At 44.0% G+C, this 20,219-nt stretch overlaps 1 protein-coding gene across 2 annotated transcripts in view; it reads left to right on the top strand.

Moving 5' to 3' along the window:
- Window positions 1-15,363: 15,363 nt before the first annotated feature.
- The window catches only part of CCSER1 (coiled-coil serine rich protein 1), a 1,139,724-nt gene continuing 1,134,868 nt past the window's right edge, over window positions 15,364-20,219 (top strand). The window contains exon 1 of one of the 2 annotated variants that reach the window (XM_068232582.1): window positions 15,364-15,678. The gene's annotated coding sequence lies outside the window, so the exon portion shown is untranslated. The remainder of the gene's footprint in view (window positions 15,679-20,219) is intronic. The other variant, XM_068232600.1, reaches the window with a different exon arrangement.

Raw genomic sequence — 20,219 nt, 5'->3', positions numbered from 1 at the left:
TTGTGCTTTCTAAACACATGACATTACTACTACATTAGCTACAATAGAAGGCAGGATAACTAAATGAATAATAAAGGTAGCCATACAACTAGCGATGATGGGCAGATTCGACCAAGAGACAAATCTCTCCCTGATCAAATCCGATTAGAGAGATATCTGTTGGCTGTCCAAACACCGAAGGCGGAATCCCGATCAATTTCATGCTGAAATTGGTCAGTAATTAGCCTTGTGACGCTGCATCCGCTGCCTCGCCAGCCTGATGCTGTCTCCCCAATGTCAAATGTGCCCCCCGGTGCCTAGTGCACTATACTTTACCTGTGTACGTGTCTGCTGCTGTCTCTAGGCTCCATCCTCCATCCATACATGCACCCCACGTGGTCACTGGAGTAATGTGGGCGTGTGTGACGTCACACATGTGCTGATGTGTACACCAGCAACCACATGGGTGTGTGTATGGAGCCCAGAGCCAGTAGAGGACATGGGCTGGTAAAGTCTTTTGCACTGGGAACCAGGTGGGCACATTTGACATTAGGGGGGACAGCGTTTTGTGTTTGTCCTGATATTGCTTGCCGTTACGGCCGCATACACAATCGACCACAATGGCCTGACATCTTGTAGCATGTCCGATCAATACATGAAACCAATTTAAGCCCGAAATTGGTCGCATCATTGATTAGGCATGCCCTTGGCGGCACCCATTTTCATCCGATTCGATAATAATTATCAAATCGGATGGTCGACAGATGTATGGCCGCCTTAAGGAGTTTGGGGAGATATTTTATTTGTATTAACAGTAAAGCCAGACCGTAATTCCACTTTCAGCAACTCTATGGATAAAGAGTCCTACAATAACTGCCAATTGTTCACGGAATATTATTATAGCTCTACCATTTGTTTGGCTAGGATACACATTTGGTCATGGTTTAACTGTTGAAATCTGCAGTTACTAACCACATTAGTTCACTTAGGGCTGGTTCACACGGACGCTTGGCGGCGTTTACGGCAAGCACATGAGACTCGTCGGCTAAACCCTACCATTCAAATGAATGGAAGCGTTTAGCATCGTGCGGTTACTGGCGATTACTGTCGATTGCGCAAACGCTGCGTTCCGATCCCGATTTACCACGTCTTTTCAGCCAGCCCTAGAAGCCACATGCGGCATCCAGGGTCGCCTAGCTGCCGCGACTTCATGTCCCCTTGCGGGGACGAAAAACGCTGATGCTACGGGAAGCCGACAATGCCTTACCTCCACCCTACGAACGAGACGTCACAGGACAATGCGGTTTCCAGCTGCTCGAAGCCGTCTTTCCGGCCCTTAGTTCCCCATCAATCTATATAGTGTGTCATAGTTTAGTATTGCACAGCAAATACAGAAAGGAATAATAAAAACTGCTAAGCACTTCATTATAGAAAGTGCAGGGGTTTTGTTAAATTGAAAATGATAATAATAAATTGCTTACATTTTGTAGCACATGTATTACAATATACTTTATACATAGGTATAGCATGCTATATTTCACTTTCTTTCCTCTAATAATGGTGTGGACTTTGATCTGTAACAGCATTAGACAAACAAAGAACCTCCAATGGTAACTGTGTTTACTGACGTTTGAAGATAGCATAGAAAGTACCATTAACTTAATCAGCACAACAAAGCCTCACTTGCAGTGAACACACATTGGCGGTAATTACTAAACAAACTAGCTGTCAAGAAGAAAAGAATAGAAAAGAAAAAAAAGGAATAATGAAAGACAACACATTTATTATATGCAATATAAGATTAAAGCCTTGCGCACGTGCAAGATAGTTCTCAGTCAAGGTGGCCAGTCGGAGCGACCTCTTCTGGGAATCTCGAGCGTGTGTGGTGGTCCCAAAATGTCACCAAGAGATCCAAAGTGCTGGATCATCTCAGCAGAGAGCAGGCAGAGCCTATTGTTCTCCTCCCTGCCCCACCCGCCCTGTCATGTATGCCTTCATCCCTATGCCACCCACCCTTCCATAGCATAATAATGCCTGCAGGCTATTAACATGTCTGTACAGAATTCAACCCCAAACTGTCATTCAAAGGATCCTAATCCTAGGATCCAAATCCTGATCTCTGTTGGGGGCAGTAATTGTGCCTGTGTTATTGTATGTACAGGTAGTCCTCGGGTTACCTACGCCCTCTTTATGAACGCCCCGCCCGACGATTGCTCCGCCCAGTCGATGACGTCCCCGCACCACCATATTGCGCCGATTTAAATGTTTATAAGTACATTTACATTGCTCTAAAGATGCCATGTGTGTGTGGGGAGGTGAGCAGATACATACCGCACACCTCCCGTACCCTGGCGTCACCCTCTGCCATTGCAAAACACCTCCGTATCATTACACAGATCCGTGTCCTCTGAATTGTAGATTTCTTCCAGAATGAAATGCACTATAAATTATTTATTTTTCCGTAGTCACTGTCATTTGCAGTAGGTAGGGGAAATCTGTCAGATCTGACAGATTTTGGACTAGTCCATCTCCTCATGGAGGATGCTCAGCTATTTCTTTACACTTATTGAACGCAGTTGCTTAGTTCAATTGCCAAAATAGCATGCAAACAAGTAGAGAGGGTGGCCAGCATCTTTGTAGAGATCCTTTTCAGGAAATGCTTTTGTAAACAAAGGTAATACTGAGAATCTCCCATAAGGAGATGAGCTAGCCCAAACTCTGTCAGCTTTTTTTTTACAGACCTAGTGTAAGTAACAGCAATATAGGAAAAATAATTTATAGTGCACTTTAACCTGTGAGAAACGTGCATTTTATATGCATGTATTTAAAACATTTTCATGAAAGCTTTCCTTTAAGCTTCCCTTCGAGCTTCCCTTCCTTCCACAAAGAAGTTAAAAAAAAAAAAAAAAAAAAAAAAACTTGCTTCACTCTGCCAGTTAACTGCTTTACATGACAGACTGACATGACACACGGTACAGCAAGCTAAATATGAGCTATGGGAAAGATGTAACAGTGAAGATGTACTGTGCTAAGCATGCAAGCTACATCAAGAAGATAATCTGACAATTATTTGAGAAGGCATTAAGTAAATGTTTGATTTAAAGTGCACTCAAGACTCTGCTCAGGTAATCAGTTTTATTACTAACCATCATGCATGTTCCTTCAATATTTGTGAGGGTTTTGTCTGAGTGCTCTTATTTCCTGTCACGACCCTCAAGCATATTGGTTATCCATCTGAAAATAATGCTGGGGTATGTATGAGCAAGACAGGGTCAAATGATTGAAACCATGTTATTAGTGCATGAATTATTGTTAGTTTTCAGTACACTAATATATATATATTAATAAGGTTGCCTGTGCTTCACTGAAAACATTAGACTCAAAGATATTGCTATCTGTCCCTCTGTGCTCTGAGGTCTCAGTCTCATATCCCTACTATAGTCTAAGGCCAATTTTGGAGTTGCCTAAAAAAATTATTGTTAAGGTAATGGTTAGCCATAACATAGGATTTAAAGTTATGCTGAAGCGAAAATAAACCAGGGCTGTGGAGTCGGTCCAAAAATCCACCGACTCCGACTCCGACTCCTCAGTTTAGGATTCCACCGACACCGACTCCTCGACTCCGACTCCTCTAATTTGCATATTACAATTTTGTTGATTAAAAGTATGTAACATGAAATTCGTCTCTTAACTGCCAACGCTTAGGAATTTTACAAGACAACTGAAGTGAGAAGGATATGTAGACTACTATATTTATTCCCTTTAGACTAAAACTAGTTCTTGGTAAAAGTACTTGTAAAAGGTACAAACCGGAACAAATAACATCTATCAGGCCCTAGGCAATGTAAGTGTGGGTACATGTAAGAATGATGTGCAGGTACTCTGCAGGGGAATGAGGAGATTCTTCCTCTATTACACATTCTTCATGCACAATCTGAACAAGTTTTATGGGTGACAGACAACTTCTCTGTGTTCAATGTGCACAGCATTCTCAGTGGATTCCCTGCAGCTCTGTGGGGAGTGCATATGTAGAGTATAGTAATACTGTGTAACAAAGTAAACCTGAGACAGATGAAATTAAAGTTTTATACATACCTGGGGCTTCCTCCAGCCACCTTCAGGATAATTAGTCCCTCGTTGTCCTCCTCCACCACCTGGATCTTCGGCTATGAGTCCAGGTACTTGAGCCAGTCGGGCGTAGTGCGCATGCACACACTCCGCCGCCAGGAGCATACTACACCTGTGCAGCACTATTGCGCAGGTGCAGAATGTTCCTGGCTGTGGGAGCGGCATGCGGCTGGACAGCGCTGACTGGCTGAATTACCAGGACTCATATCAGAAGTTCCGGGTGGTGGAGGACAGCGAGGGACTGATTAGCCTGAAGGTGGCTGGAGGAAGCCCCAGGTATGTATAAAACTTTACTTTTCATCCGTCTCAGGTACCCTTTAATTTGTAGTCACCAAACCAAATTTTAACAACATATCAAATTATTTGATTTCATCAGCAAAGGGAGTGCATACATTTGCATAAATCAGCATCAGTGCAGAATTATTTCCATCTCATTGACCATCTCTATTAGTGACACAGCTACACATCAGGCTTTATTCTTACAGCATAGATGTTATTTAGTATACAGTGGCGTAGCTAAGGAGCTGTGGGCCCCGATGCAAGTTTTACAATGGGGCCCCCCCCTAGCACTCTATACATAACAATTGATACGACGCACCAAAACCTGCCATATTTTTATTTTCATGTATACAGCTTTGCATCGTTCTGTCATATTTGCAGTTTAGAAACCACACTCTGTATTTTAAACTGTAAAACAGAGTTAATGGCTCTCTGAACATTTCTGCAGTAAAACCTTATCTAAAGCAGTCTCTCACTGTTTCTTGGCTGTTTAGGCTATTTGGAAAACAGGATTGTGTTTGACCAAGTTGCTTGAATAGCTCAAAAGAGCTTGCACAGATAACTCAAGTGTTTTAACTCTTCCTCTACTGGAAAACAACACAATACTTTCTTCTTTGCTACTAATGCTCTATCTGTACTACACATACCATTAATTTTATTTTTGCTTGAGATTTGCTTTAGGCTGGTTTCACAGTGGGACGTTAAAGTCCCACGTTACAGCAGCTAGTAACGCAGCTTAACTCACAGCATTGTAAAATCAATGTGCTGTTCACAGTGCACACGTTGCGTTACATAGTAACGCAGCACGTTTAAAAAAGTCCTGCATGCTGTACGTTATACTGGGCTAAGCCACGTTAGACTGCTTGCACATGCTCAGTAATGTTGGAGGAGGAGGTCTCCCCTCCTCCTCCGCGGCCAGCCACATGGCTAATTAATATTCACTGTACTGTGGTGACTCGTGGTGGGACTGTAGTGTTGTCTGGATCATGCGTTCATTTGATCCGGATCTTTTTTGTGAGTCGAATCATCCGAATCATCACAATGAAAGATTCGGTTCACAGTGGATGTCTGTCTGGAAGAAACAGGAACATACAGAATGTACAGTGCAGAGAAAGTCCTGTCCTGCTAGTCATTTCACCCAGTCTGCTTCCCTAGTAAAATGATTCAAATGATTCAGTTCAAAGATCCGGATCTTTTCAATGATCCGATTCAAATGATACGAATCCTTAAAAAGATTCGGACTTCCTATCACTAACCTGGAGCGGCTGCTTTGAGAGCTACATAACGCAGCTCAATCTGACGTCCAACTTCAACACCACCATGCGTTGCGTTAGGGGCACGTTATGCGACCATAACGTCCCCTAAAACGCAACGTCTTGGTGGGAAAGTAGCCTTAAGGTTACTGCTAGGGTCAGAGAGAAAGTCGGTGTAGTATTGATAGTTTGGCAAAGAAAAAAGGGGGTAAACTATAGATGCAAAAATTGGAATATGACTTTTAAGGTGGCCACTAACGACCCAGTCTTTTTCATCCAATCTATGTAGTATAATGGTAAATTGAGTGAATATATTGAATGGATAATTTAGGCAGTCCCATTATATTACATAGAAATGGTAAGATTGGATGAAAAAGACTGGATCATTATTGGCCACCATGAGAGATATGTTTAGTTAAGGGTCATAATTAGCATTAAGCTGGCCATACACTGGCCCGATTCGCCACCGTTTCGACAGCAGATTCGATCACTGGGATCGAATCTGCTGCCAATCGTTCGCGCTACACGCCGAATTTCGATCCTTTTCGTCCGATCCCGTCGATCGCTCCGTGCTGAAAATTAGCGTCGATCGCCCGCGGGTAGGGAGCGCGTCGCTAGCGGCGTTCGAGTGCCCGACGACCGACGCAATAGAGCCGCATACATTACCTGCTCCGCCGGCACGTCTACGCCCGGTCACCGCTGCTCCGTGTCTGCGCTGGTCTCCAGCATGCTTCAGTTCCTCCGGCCCGGCAGGAAGTTTAAACAGTAGAGGGCGCTCTACTGTTTAAACTTCCTGCCGGGCAGGAAGAAGTAAAGCATGCTGGGGCCGGAGACCAGAGCGGAGACGGAGCAGCGGTGACCTGGGGACTGGAGTCTCGCCGGCGGAGCAGGTAATGAATGCGGGCGGGGGGAGCGGCGGCAGCACCACCACCACAACAGATTGTGAACGGTTTCAGGCTGAAATCGGTTCACAATCTGTTTGCAGTAAAGGTAGCCATACGATCCCTCTCTGATCAGATTCGATCAGATAGGGATCTGTCAGTTGGTCGAATCTGATGGCAAATTGACCAGTGTATGGCTACCTTTAGGCAAAGGAAAGAGGGCTAGATTAGCATAAGAAATGAGCCAGAGGTTAAAGCAGGGGTCTCAAACTCAATTTACCTGGGGGCCGCAGGAGGCAAAGTAAGGACGAGGCTGGGCCGCATAAGGGATTTCACAATCAGCAGCTCCCGTCAATCGCGGCACATCGCCGCCTCTGCCCGCCCCTCTCACTCTTCCTTCACAGAGAGGGGCGGGGAGAGGTGGCGATCCATGCGGTCATTGACGTCAGGAGGGGCAGAGCTGAAGCTGAAAGCTCTGCCCCTTCCAGGAAATGCCGGCAGATTGCCCCCCGGGTGATTTGGGGGCTCTGCAGCCCTTGTTTAGCGGCGGGGATGCGGCAAATTACTTGGGAGCACTGAAGTGAACTATAAGGAAACTTTTGCCGGTGCGGGCCGCAGAATATTGTATCGAGGGCCGCAAATGGCCCACGGGACGCAGAGTTTGAGACCCCTGGGTTAAAGCTTGAGGTGTAGTTTAGGAAAAAGAGCAAAGTATTTCATTGCCAATAACTTGTAACTTATGGCAAAGAGATAATGGCACCAATAAACAGCTTATGTTGCTTTCTGTAGGTCCCCACATCCCACCAGCTTTCTAGTATTTTATAGTCCACTCAATCCACTTCAGGTGAATTCAAGAACGTTATACCACGTTTTGGTAAAAAGTCCAGTGTGGACTCAGTGTTATAAAGGAAATGGGTAATGGGGCAGACTATTGTGCCAGCAGTTATTGGCTGAATATGAAATGGATAAATTATGGGCAGATCAGAAGCTCCTGTGTACTAAACTGAGTAATGCATTGGGGGAGGAGTTTCTGGCACATCTTGGAACAAAAACCATGGTGACTCAGGTTCCTCTGACATGGCTTTATTACTCAAACTTCTTATCACTGTGGATATGTATTTCTGTGACATATCAGTGGTCACTCAAGATCCTGTGATCACTGTAGATCACATAGCAGGGTAAGAATTGTGTTGACCCATTTTCCAGTGACATGACCTTGTTACTCAAGGTTCTGTGGGATATTCATAATTAATAGACTCCAGCAGGGAATCTATTGAAAATCGTCAAACCACAGCGATGTACTGTTGGATGCAGTGCAACACTTTGGGCCGTCAATCTGCTCCATCACTGATCGACCTACAATTTACATCCTGTCCAATCAAGACTTTTGATCGATTTTTGGTCAAAATCGTTCAACATTTGATTAATCAAGAATTTAAAGACATCAGTTGGCATCCAATTCCATCAGAGTGATCAAATCTGCAGGAAATGGAATGGGAAAATGTATATCTGTATGGGCACCTTTAAGGTGGCCACAAATAATACAAGAAAATAATCCAATTATCCAGCAATTCCATAAAAATGATTGCTTGTACAGAAAAATAAAAAGCTTTTTTACTGCTTCTTATAGTCCAAATGCAGGGAGTTCCTGACTTGTGAACGCTTGCCAACACGAACCTCCAACCCACCACAATGTCTGGGACTCCCTGTACTGTGCCTATGCAGAGGGGGACATAAAGGGACATAGAGGAGGAGACAAGGAAGACAGAGGAGGACACACGGAGGACACAAGGGGGGCAGAGGAGGACAGAAGAGGTACAAGGGGGTATGAGGTACAATGGGGGCATAATGATTCACAAGATGCCCCTTCACCATGGATGCACCAAGTTTAGTACATATTTTTCCCCTGCATTTGTCCTCTAAACCTAAGTGCGTCTTATGGTCAGGAGCATCTTATAGTCCGAAAAATACGGTACTTTGAGAAATTGAATTTTCATTTTATTTTATAGAAGTCGATTGGGAGTGGTGGATTTTTCTGATCATTTTTTTTTTATCAATGGTGTAGGGTAGATTGGCAACTTGTTAATGTGGAAAATTGCATAGGAAACACGGAACTATGTGATTTTTTTTTTACGATTCAGCAATTTATAAGTTAAACTCATCACGACACACAAAATGTAAACAAAGAAAATCACTGTAATGCAGGGGGCATAATGATGCACAAGATGCCCCTTCACCATGGATGCACCAAGTTTAGTATATATTTTTTCCCCTGGATTTGTCCTCTAAACCTAGGTGCGTCTTATGGTCAGGAGCATCTTATAGTCTGAAAAATACGATACTTTGAGAAATTGAATCACTGTAATGTAATATTAACATGTTTAGTGAACAGGGCATGGGTTCAATATGTCCCTCTGGCATCTAACGTAAGGATAGTGTAAGGTAGTAGCTTTTCTAAATGGCGACAGGGAAAAATTCAGCGGAGCACATTCAGACTTTACAGGACACTAAAATTTGCCAAATTACATGCTGACACCAAATTTAACTTTGCTCACTTTGTTGAACTGTAAATTGTTGTGGTCTAAAATTCTAATGATTCCCATAAATCTCATTAACCTCCCTGGCGGTCTATTAAAGCCGCCAGGGGGCAGCGCAGCACTTAAATTTATTTATTTTTAAATCATGTAGGTAGCCTAGCGCTAGCTACATGAAAGCCACTGTGCAGCAGCATCCCCCCTCCCCTTCCGATTGCCTCCGGCGATCAGAGCAAACAGGAAATCCCGTTCAGAACGGGATTTCCTGTTTAGCTTCCCCCATCGCCATGGCGACGATCGGGATGACATAATCAACGTCATCCACATCATGGCATCAGAGGGAGTCCCGATCCACCCCTTAGCGCTGCCTGGCGGTAATTGGCCAGGCTGCGCTAAGGGGTCTGGGGGGGGCAGCGGCGAATCGGAGCGGAGCGGCGGCGATCATGTAGTACACGCAGCTAGCAAAGTGCTAGCTGCGTGTAACAAAAAAAATATGCAAATCGGCCCACCAGGGCCTGAGAAATCCTCCGCGGCGGCTTAGCCCAAGCTCAGCTCGGGCTTACAGCCAGGGAGGTTAAGAAGGGAGTTTATGAATTTTTAAGTTAAGACAGTGTATCCTCGAATATAAGTAAACTTCGTGTATAAGTTGAATCCAATATTGACCCTCTTAAGCTGGATTTTTTTATTGACTCAAGTATAAGACTACCCAGCAAAGTTAGTGACCAGGAGGAATTAACAGCTGCATTTTGGGACCATGAGGGGTTAATGACAGCATTGCAAAAAATATTGAAGCCATTAACCTCTCCTGGCCCTAAAGTGCAGCCAATAACTCCTCCAGACCCGCAAGTGTAGCAATTATTCACTCTCACTCCGTAGTAAGCAATGTAGCCCAGTTTCTCTCCCCCTGCCCTTTTCTTGTTAATTGTTGTGGCAAGGACTTTCAGACATGGGTTTTCTTGCCATTTCATTTATCAAGAAAGTGTACTTAGCACTGGAAAAAATGTTGCAAATGGGAATGGCTATGAGTCAGAAATGTAGGTCTGACTCAAGTACAAGTCGACCCCTATACCTGTATCTAGTGAGTCAGACTAAAATTCTATACTTATAGTCAAGTATATACAGTAACTGTTTACACTGTTGTTGTTTTTGTCTGCATTGACAGTTCCCCTCACGACTAAATACTTATGGTGTTTTATTGTAGACAAAGATATTTAGGCTGCTGAAACCCCCTTTCTTCTGGCTCTTCTGTAAAGAATAGATGTCTTTGGGAAAACCAAGAATGAGTCTCCAGATTCTTAACAAATGGCAGCTGCATACCAGGGATTACCATACTTACAATGGTCTTTGGGGTATTTTAACTTGTAATCAATTAATTATACCAGGCATATCCAAAGTCCAGCCCGGGGACCAAATGTAGCCCGCCAAGCCTTTTATGGTGGCCCCCAAAGTCCTCTAAAGTCGCTAATTCCAAGAGGCCTGCATGTCGTAGCTGTGGTGCCACACGCAGGGACCACCTTGTATTGCCACTCTGCCTCTCCTTTGCTCACCTGTAGGTTATCAGCCACCACTGTAGCAGTAGCAGCTACTGATTAGCAGTGCCACTATGCCAGCAGCAGTAACGGCCACTGATTAGCAGCTACCACTGTGCCAGTAGCACTATGCCTGCATACTGAAAAGGATATGCTAACTGCACACAGTAAATGAGTTATTTCCTGTGGAATTGATTTGACAAAATGTCACAAGCATAGTGTACCTAACAGCAATCAGCAAAAAGTTTGTTTAATTTTGCTAGTTCGGCACCCTAGTACTCTCAAAAACAGCAATGTGGCCCTTAGTCTAAAACATGGGTGCCCACACTCTTCAGCTTGTGAGCTACTTCAAAAAATTAGCCAGTCAAAATGATCTACCTATGTGCAATTTTAGGAGCACAATTGTATACACAGAATGGAAAATGTAGTGTGGTCGGGATCTACCATGAAGTCCTTGTGATCTACTGGTAGATCGCGATCTACCTAATGGGCACCCCTGGTCTAAAACGTTTGGGCACCTTTGCATTATACCATAGTATGTTTGGAGATAAATAATGATAAATCATTCTAGTTAACTGAGTGTTCAGAAAGCCGTCACATACAACTGTGGAGGACTATTTTATAAATGTTTCAAGAGGTACTGGAGATGTTGTTACACCCAAAAGGGGGTATAAGGTGTACACCTCTGTCTCATAAAAAAGTACGCACTGTAATAATGTTGGAAACAATGAGACAGAACAGATCTCTGTCTTCTCTATATACGTTGAAGAGCTATTCAACTATGGCAATAAAACAAGATGTTAAGATACAAGATTTAAGCATGCCACCAACATGAAATATCAGGGATGCTTTTTGTGGCATCAGTTAATGTCACTTCTTTTGTGTTACATTTCAGAGGACACCAAATGGTTAAACTTCATCTTTGTAAAAATGTCTGTCACAGGGTTTCCCTAGTGACAGTGACTCATAGTGACAATTAGAAGAGATGATTTTTTTTCTAACTTGGTTAAACAGCAAAGTATCGGTATATCCATTAATTGAAATTCAAGCACTCTCCATTAAATCAAAATATTTTCATTCTTCATAGTTTACTACTTACACACAATTAACCATTGCCAGTTTATTTGCATAATTATTTTTACCATTGTGTGGCTAAAACTGTTCTACTTACACACATACACACACACACACACGTACACATACATGTAAACACACACAGACGTATACACACACACACAAGTTGGATTGTGTTCAATTTATTGTTTAACCACTTAAGTACCAGCGGTCTCTGCCCCCTTAAGGATCAAAGACTGCTGGTACAAGAAACGGCGGAACCCCGACGAATTGCCGCACATACCCGCCGCAATCACCGTCACCGCCGCACGCCGGTATTCTAGGCCTCCCACTATGCAGTCTCTATGACGGCAGAGTTCCTGTGAGCCAGTCAAGAGCCGCTTTTATTGGCTCCTGACCGTGTCTTTCAATGTAAGCCAATGGGAGCAGCTTACATTGATAGACATGGCCATGAGCCAATAAAAGCGGCTCCTGACCCGCTCACAGTGCTCTGGCGTCATAGAGACTGCAGAGCAAGTGAGCTGCGGCGAGAAACGGCGGGAATTCAGCGGCGAGATTGGCGGGGGCGACGGAAACGGCGGATGTGCGCTGTGTCGGCAGATTGAAATCTACACCCTGCCAGGCAGGTAACCACCAAAACAGGGAGTAGATTTCAATCAGCTTGGTCCTTAAGTAGTTAAAAAGAAGAGAAAGTGAAAATGAACCTGCTAGCGTCTGCTCATAAATGATTCATGTGTTTTCTTTAGCCAGTGTATTGTCAAAGGTTAACCAATCATGCAATGACCTTTTCCCATTCCAGATCATAAAGGTACATTCAAAGCAGAGGCACAAGTAGCTATTTCCTGTTTGTTTGCTCTTAGAATGTGCATTAAATCTAGCAGAAGGAATCAGGGAGCATAATTCAGTGTTGTAAATAGCATGTAGTGTGCAGCGTTGATAAGTCCATAATTTCCCTCCCTGCAGTGATAGATGTAAAGGTAAGCATACACAGTTAGATGTTTGCTGATTACACATTTAATTCAATAAAAACATATCAAACAAATATGCATTAATAACTATTGCTGTACCCATCAAATATTGATTGTAAACATCTACTCATCTCTTAATTGAGTGTAGGGTTAAAGAGACACTGAAGCGAAAAAAACATTATGATATTATGATTTGTATGTGTAGTACAGCTAAGAAATAAAACATTAAGATCAGATACATCAGTCTGTTTCCAGTACAGGAAGAGTTAAGAAACTCCAGTTGTTATCTCTATACAAAAAAGCCATTAAACTCTACGACTTTCAAAGTCGTGGAGAGGGCTGTTTTCTGACCTTTATTATCTCAACTGTTAGTTAACTATTTACTTTTTCTCTGCCAGAGGAGAGGTCATTAGTTCACAGACTGCTCTGAAAGAATCATTTTGAATGCTGAGTGTTGTGTAATCTGCACATATTAGAGAATGATGCAATGTTAGAAAAAAACACTATATAACTGAAAATAAAAATATGAGAATATTTTCTTTGCTGCTAATCTTCTAGTAATTATTCATAGTACACAACCAATTCATTATATCATATATTTTTTTCCGCTTCAGTGTCTCTTTAAGCTGGATGTAATTGATGGCCACATAGCTTTGTACTGTATTGAGGTGACAAAGCTGGTCGAGTAGTCGTGGCTGACAAAGCTGGTCATGGCTGCACTATGATTAGTATTACATAAGAACTGGTTTGAAATCAGATATATAGCAAGTAGTCCAAGGCGATGCTACAGGTAAGTGACCATTATCTCTCTGATCCAGCAAAGATCTAGTAATGAATAGCTTACAGGTGGCCATACACTTGCTGATGGCGACCAGATTCAAAAACATAGATCACTTTCTGATCAAAATCTGGTTCCACACACTGCAAATAGATCCTTAACAGATTTCACCTTAAAAAAAAGCTGCAAGTGAGGCTCGGTTCACATTGAGCAGCACGCCGCTACTGTGCCGCGTTCCGCTCCGTGAAGCGGAAGGATCGTGCAGGTCGGAAACGTCTGCTCCGACGAGCGGAACGCAGGGAGTGAAACGTATCAACGTGAACTTTCCCATCGGGAAAGCATTGCTTCAGCTGCTGCGTTCCACTCATCGGAGCAGTAAGCTAATGTGAACCGAGCCTTAAAATGGGCATGGATGTACGGTTATCAACTCTTAAGGTAGCCATACACTGGTCGATTTGCCATCAGATTCGACCAACAGATAGATCCCTCTCTGATCGAATCTGATCAGAGAGGGATCGTATGGCTACCTTTACTGCAAACAGATTGTGAACCGATTTCAGCCTGAAACCGTTCACAATCTGTTGTGGTGGTGGTGCTGCTGCCGCCGCTCCCCCCGCCGCATACATTACCTGCTCCGCCGGCGCGACTCCAGTCCCCAGGTCTCCACTGTCTTCTCCGCTCTGGTCTCCAGGTCCAGCATGCTTTACTTCTTCCTGCCCGGCAGGAAGTTTAAACAGTAGAGCGCCCTCTACTGTTTAAACTTCCTGCCGGGCAGGAGGAACTGAAGCATGCCGGAGACCAGCGCGGACACGGAGCAGCGGTGACCGGGGGTAGTCGTGCCGGTGGAGCAGGTAATGTATGCGGCTCTATTGCGTCGGTCGTCGGGTACTCGAAAGCCGCTAGCGACGCGCTCCCTACCCGCGGGCGATCGACGGGATCGGACGAAATGGATCGAAATTCGGCGTGTAGCGCGAACGATTGGCAGCAGATTCGATCCCAGTGATCGAATCTGCTGTCAAAACGATGGCAAATCGGGCCAGTGTATGGCCAGCTTTAATAGAGTCATCTGTAAGTTTACCTATATCCTCTGACTTAACCCTAATCTGACTCTCACATTATCTCTCCACTATCTACTACCCCCCCCCCCCCCCCCCCCCCCACACACACACACACACCCTTCCTGACCTACATCTAACACTAATCTTTGGCGTTAAAACCGCAACTTTACTGTCGGGTAAACTGCTCCCACCGCAAATTTAAAAGCTGGAGTTCCACTATGGTAGAGTGGAACGTCGGCGTCCACCATAGACTCAATTTAATGATGCTTGCTATAGTCGCAATCTACCATAGTAAACTCTGTGCCCGCCATTGCCACAATTTAGCCAGCGCCCAGATTACAGCCCTGGTGCCGCCATAGGTGCATTTTCTACAGCAGTGTATGGTGGTGCCCAAATTATCAGGCGCAATCCGTGGCCAAATTAACTGATTGACTTTAAACGTCCCCTCCTCCACAGAGCCGGATCATCCACAAGGCAATTCTAGGCAGCTGCCTAGGGCGTGGAGAGAATCTAGGGGCCTGGTGGATGCTGGCCCCCACCAAATCTTACAAAAAAAAAGCCAGGTGACCATCAGCGCTGGGCAAAAAGTGCTATCTTGCCTAGGGCCCCATTTCATGTTAATCATTTTCTGCCTTCCTCCCATTTTAGAATTTGTTTCATAAGTCCAGAATCCATGACAGATACAAATTGTAGGTTGTCCACACTGCTAGAAGGACGTCTGAATCCAGATGCTGCTGCCTTGTTTGTGCAGGCAGATTTCCATCATTCCAGCCGCATTCCACTCAGTGTCCGTTCAATAAAGCTACGAGGGAGGAAGGTTGGACGCCACAGTTCAGCGTAGTGATTGAGGAGGGAGGAGAGCCACAGGCAGAGAGGTTGATCTTGAGCTGCTTTGCTTATGAGCTGGCAGTGCTGGCTGCACATACTGTATATACTTGTGTGTAATCTCCCAGCCCAGCCTCCAGCTCCTCCCCACCTCCTCTTCCCCTTCACAATCAGCTGCCGGAGAGGCCACCAATCCGTCCTCTTCACAACTACTCTGCTTTACCAGGCTGGGAGCACTTGGCATGGAGACCCCTGGCATGAAGATTTTTACTAGGATCAACTAGAGCTGCCAAAGAGCTGGAATAGGAAACGTGTGTTGTGACAGCAGCAGGAGGAAGCAGGGAGCTTTGGAGAAACCAGAAGAAGCCGCAAGATCTGATCAGCACGGAAAGGTAGCTGTGGCATATTTGACAGAGATGTGTGTGACCTCTTCTGCTGTGAGTTGTTGGAAGGGATCGGAGTTTTGCCCATGTACTGGCAGGTGACCCTTCTTCCTCCTTCAGGCAGGCCTTGGGCAGTGTGATGGATTTGTGAGTGAGGGGTGTGCTGGGTGATCCAGGGTCACCGGTGCTGGGCATAATCAGGATGACTTACATAGCAGGTGCAGGTGGGTCGTGGCAGGCAGGTGCCACTATCTGCAGTAAGTAACCTGATCCGCCTTCCCTGTGTGCTGTCATCATATCCATGTGCTGCCTGATCACAGCTGACTGCCTGGCTGTGTTTGTGTGTCTCTCTGCTGCAGCATGGGAGCAGGAGAAAGCTGCAGGCATCCCGGAAAAAAGCCGCAGTCTCTTCTAACCGGAATTGCCCATGAAAGGTGTTCTGTGACTTTAGTGTGGATGTTGTTAGTAGTTTCCCCATACCATGCTGGTAGCAGGCACGCTTTGGCAGTCAGGGAATTACACTGACCAAATTGCTTTGTTCTGCTTGTGTAAAGATCCATGGTGTGTGTGTGGGATGTGACAGAAAAGTAACTCATATAACAGGAGCTGTCAGCCTGGTCCTCTGGGTCTGTGCTATGCTATAGCGTTTTTGTCTGCAGGCAATCACTGACAACCGCTAGGCTGGGAGCGCACTTGTTAAAAAATGCGTCCTTTGAGCGTTTTTGCAAAAACACATTCATTTTACGGGCGATGTAATCCAGTGGTGTCCGTATGGCGCGTTTTTCATGTGCGTTGTCGTGGGCGCGAAGAACTTTTTTTCATTTCAAAAGTTTACGTCCGGTGTGCGAAAAGTATAGGGGATTGCATACAAAATGTTATTTAGACACTACTGTAGCCAAATAGATCTGCAGGGCTGCCAGGCAACTGATATTGTTTTAAAATATATATATATGGCAGCCTCCATATCACTCTCACTACAGTTGTCCTTTAAGAATCCCAAGTTGTCCAGTACAAAAAACAGTTTTGCTAGGAGGTATCTCTTATGGACCTAACTACCATATAATGTATATTATTTACAAAAAGACCAGCTAGCCTTCAGCATTAACTATCATCATTAACATGTGTTTTCTTAAAAAGTTGATGTACTTCTGCTTCCTGCCATGCTTTCGGACATTCTGCCAAAAAAATAATTTCCGTAAAACCCACTTGAACGCAATTGCAAATGCAGAAAAACGCACGCAAAGTATTGCAGGAAGCAGGGGAAAAAACGGAGAAACGCTAAAATGCATATGTGATTTTTCGCACATGTTTTTCGCAAGGAAACGTGTTGTCCCAGCCTTATGGCATGCTCTGCATTTTACTTCATGAGTGATTCACTAGGACAAAATAATGCACAATAATAGGATTACATAATACGCAGTAAAATTGTTGCTGTACAAGTTGTACTAGTTTTGTGCAGTGCGTAGTAACTGTTTAGAAATGCGTACTCCCCAAAGTTGATCATTATTATGACACTTCATATCCTAAGCATGTGCTCAGCAGATGACAGTCTATTGTTTGTTGGTACCTGTATACAGCATGGGACTGTGAACTTAATGTATACATGGTGCTGGCTGTGTGGCAGTGGAAAGATGCAGATTTTCCTTACTTTTATCCATACAAATGTAAATATTAGTCATGTGTGCACTCCAGGTCAATCACATTGGTTTTTTATTTTTGAATGATTTGTTTTTGCTTTATAAACTGCTATGTTCTTTTTATATCTGAGCCTCAGATTTTGCTGAAAAATAGAGGTGATCATCACTTGTCTAGCTTTTGATGCAGAAAATCAGAGGTGTGGAATGCATGAACTGTCCTATTGTAGTTTACCACGTGCTAGCCTAAGCTGCTATTAGGCTGACAGAACGTGCTTCTTTCTCACCTTCCATCATAGATCTATCTGTCTGTCTGTCTTTGTCTGTTCTACCAGTGCCAGTTTACATGTATTACCATTTTATGTTTATATTATACTGTATTATACAGTCTGCCTTTGATATGTCTTTATCATTTTTCAAACCAGCATTATACAAAATTTGTAATTACCGGTATGTTAATGATGATAGTTAATGCTGAAGGCTAGCTGGTCTTTTTGTAAATAATATACATTATATGGTAGTTAGGTCCATAAGAGATACCTCCTAGCAAAACTGTTTTTTGTACTGGACAACTTGGGATTCTTAAAGGACAACTGTAGTGAGAGTGATATGGAGGCTGCCATATATATATATTTTAAAACAATATCAGTTGCCTGGCAGCCCTGCAGATCTATTTGGCTACAGTAGTGTCTAAATAACATCAGAAACAAGCATGCAGCTAGTCTTCTCAGATCTGACAACAATGTCAGACACACCTTATGTGCTCCATGCTTGTTCAGGGTCTATGGGTAAAAGTATTAGAGGCAGAGGATCAGCAGGACAGCCAGGAAACTGGTATTGATTAAAAGGAAATAGATATGGCAGACTCCAAATCCCTCTAGTTACAGTTGTCCTTTAAAGGGAACCCAAGGCAAGAGTGATGTGGATGCTGCCATATTTATTTCCTTTTGAACAATTCACATTGCCTGGCTGTCCTGCTGATCCTCTGCCACTAATACTTTTAGCCATAGACTCGGAACAAGCATGCAGATCAGGTACTCTGACGTGGCTGACTCAGGTCTTACTGGATTAGCCATATGCTTGTTCCAGGGTTTTGACTCAAACACCATTTATGACAGAAGATCGACAGGACTGCCAGGCAACTGGCATTGTTTTAAGGGAATAAATATGGCAGGCTCCATATCACTCACCTCAGGTTCCCTTTAATGACTTTTATGGCTGTCATTGTCTCTGCTGGAAAGATTCTCCTTGATTCCTGTCCCTGTGACAATTAGGGAAAAACTCTGGGCTTTGACCTTAAATAAAGCTGAATGCCAAACACCTGCCTCTTTAGAAAGGTCCCCTTTATTTATATTGTGGATCTCATTTTGCATGGGCTGGCTGTTAGGTGTTCAGAGAGTGTGTACTCTGTTTTTATGGCAGCCCACCTCACTGCATTAGGTCTCTGGAACTACAAGGGATAAAAGATGCAAACTAACTTGTAATCAAATTCACCCTCCCACCTTCCCAGCTACCAGGGGTGAACAGTGCCAAACATCATGGAGGACATGTCTGTAGGACCTCACGGCTGTCATAGTGCCTCCTGATGGGAAGATGCCTGCAAAATAAAGAAGAGACCTAGAATGATGACTATTAGGTTTTCTCTTTACAAGTGACGTTTAATTTCATGCCCAGAGTTCCACTTTAAAGAAGAACTCCAGAATGTGTCATCTCACAAATATCACACTGGATGCATCTTGCTTATAATACATTTTGAAAAAATTGCTGAACCAGAATTTCGCCTACTGGAAACACCATGTTTTTTTTTTAACACGGTCTGTTGTTTTTTAGACTGATACGCTGATTCTCTCAGGCATCCTTTGGTAGTTAAACATAACCTCTTTGCCTCACCTTTACAGCTGTAATGCATATAATCTCATTTTCTGCTGTCTCTGGACTTATCTGAGAGGCTATTAAGCCAACTGGCTACAAAGAGTGCCTCAAACATCTGTAGCTCATAGCCTTTGAAGGATAAAACTATTACAAAGTAGAAATTACAAATGTTATCCCACCTATTAGTGTCCCCAGTTGAATCATAATTTCCGGAGATATCCTTTAACACCAGGAGTGAACATGTTATATTTGTCTCAGGAACAAAAGTTAGAGACCTGTGCTGTTACAAGAATCATATGTGGGGCTTATTCTTTCTTTGGAGAAGTTTTTTTCTTACTTTCTGTTGTCCATGGCAGGGCTTCCCAGCCCTATCCTCAAGTACCACCAACAGTGCATGTTTTGTGGAGATGCACATAAGTAGTTTACGTGTACCAGATATCTTGAAATAAGCAGCTTTTATACTTACTGGGGATTCCTCCAGCCCCATGTCGGCCGTGGGCGCCATCACCATCCTCCTGGGCCCCTCTGTTCCTCCGCTGTGTCCCCGGTATATATCTCAGTCGTGACCAGTCGTGTTTCACCATGCATTTGTCGCTCTGACGCGCTCCCGTGACCTGGGCCGTTCTGCACCTGAGCAGTCCTAGCTGAGCAGGCTCAGAACGATCATGGCGACAGTCGAGTATGTCTGGGCCGTGTGTGGTGAACCACGACTGGTCACGACTGAGATATATACTGGGGGACACAGTGGAGGAACAGAGGGGCACAAAAGGACCGTGATTGAGCCCACAACCGGCATGGAGCATCCAAACGCTCTGAAACCCCTTATATGTACTCACTGGTGCAGGATCTGGCAAGCTAGACCATAACGAGCAAAAAAGGAAAGGATCTGCAGACTTCAATTGAGTTCATAAAAGCCGGTTGTCTTTATTAAAAAAAAAAAAACACACACAGACATGCACAGGTTCAAAGTGACGCGTATCGGGTTTAAGATGAGCCCTTAGTCATAGTTACCATGACTATGCCCATAGTAACTATGACTAAGGA

Source organism: Hyperolius riggenbachi, chromosome 1, assembly GCF_040937935.1.
Source record: "Hyperolius riggenbachi isolate aHypRig1 chromosome 1, aHypRig1.pri, whole genome shotgun sequence".
Taxonomy (NCBI): Eukaryota; Metazoa; Chordata; class Amphibia; order Anura; family Hyperoliidae; genus Hyperolius; species Hyperolius riggenbachi.
The sequence above is the reverse complement of the archived record's forward strand: the minus strand, read 5'-3'. Positions and strand labels throughout refer to the sequence as shown.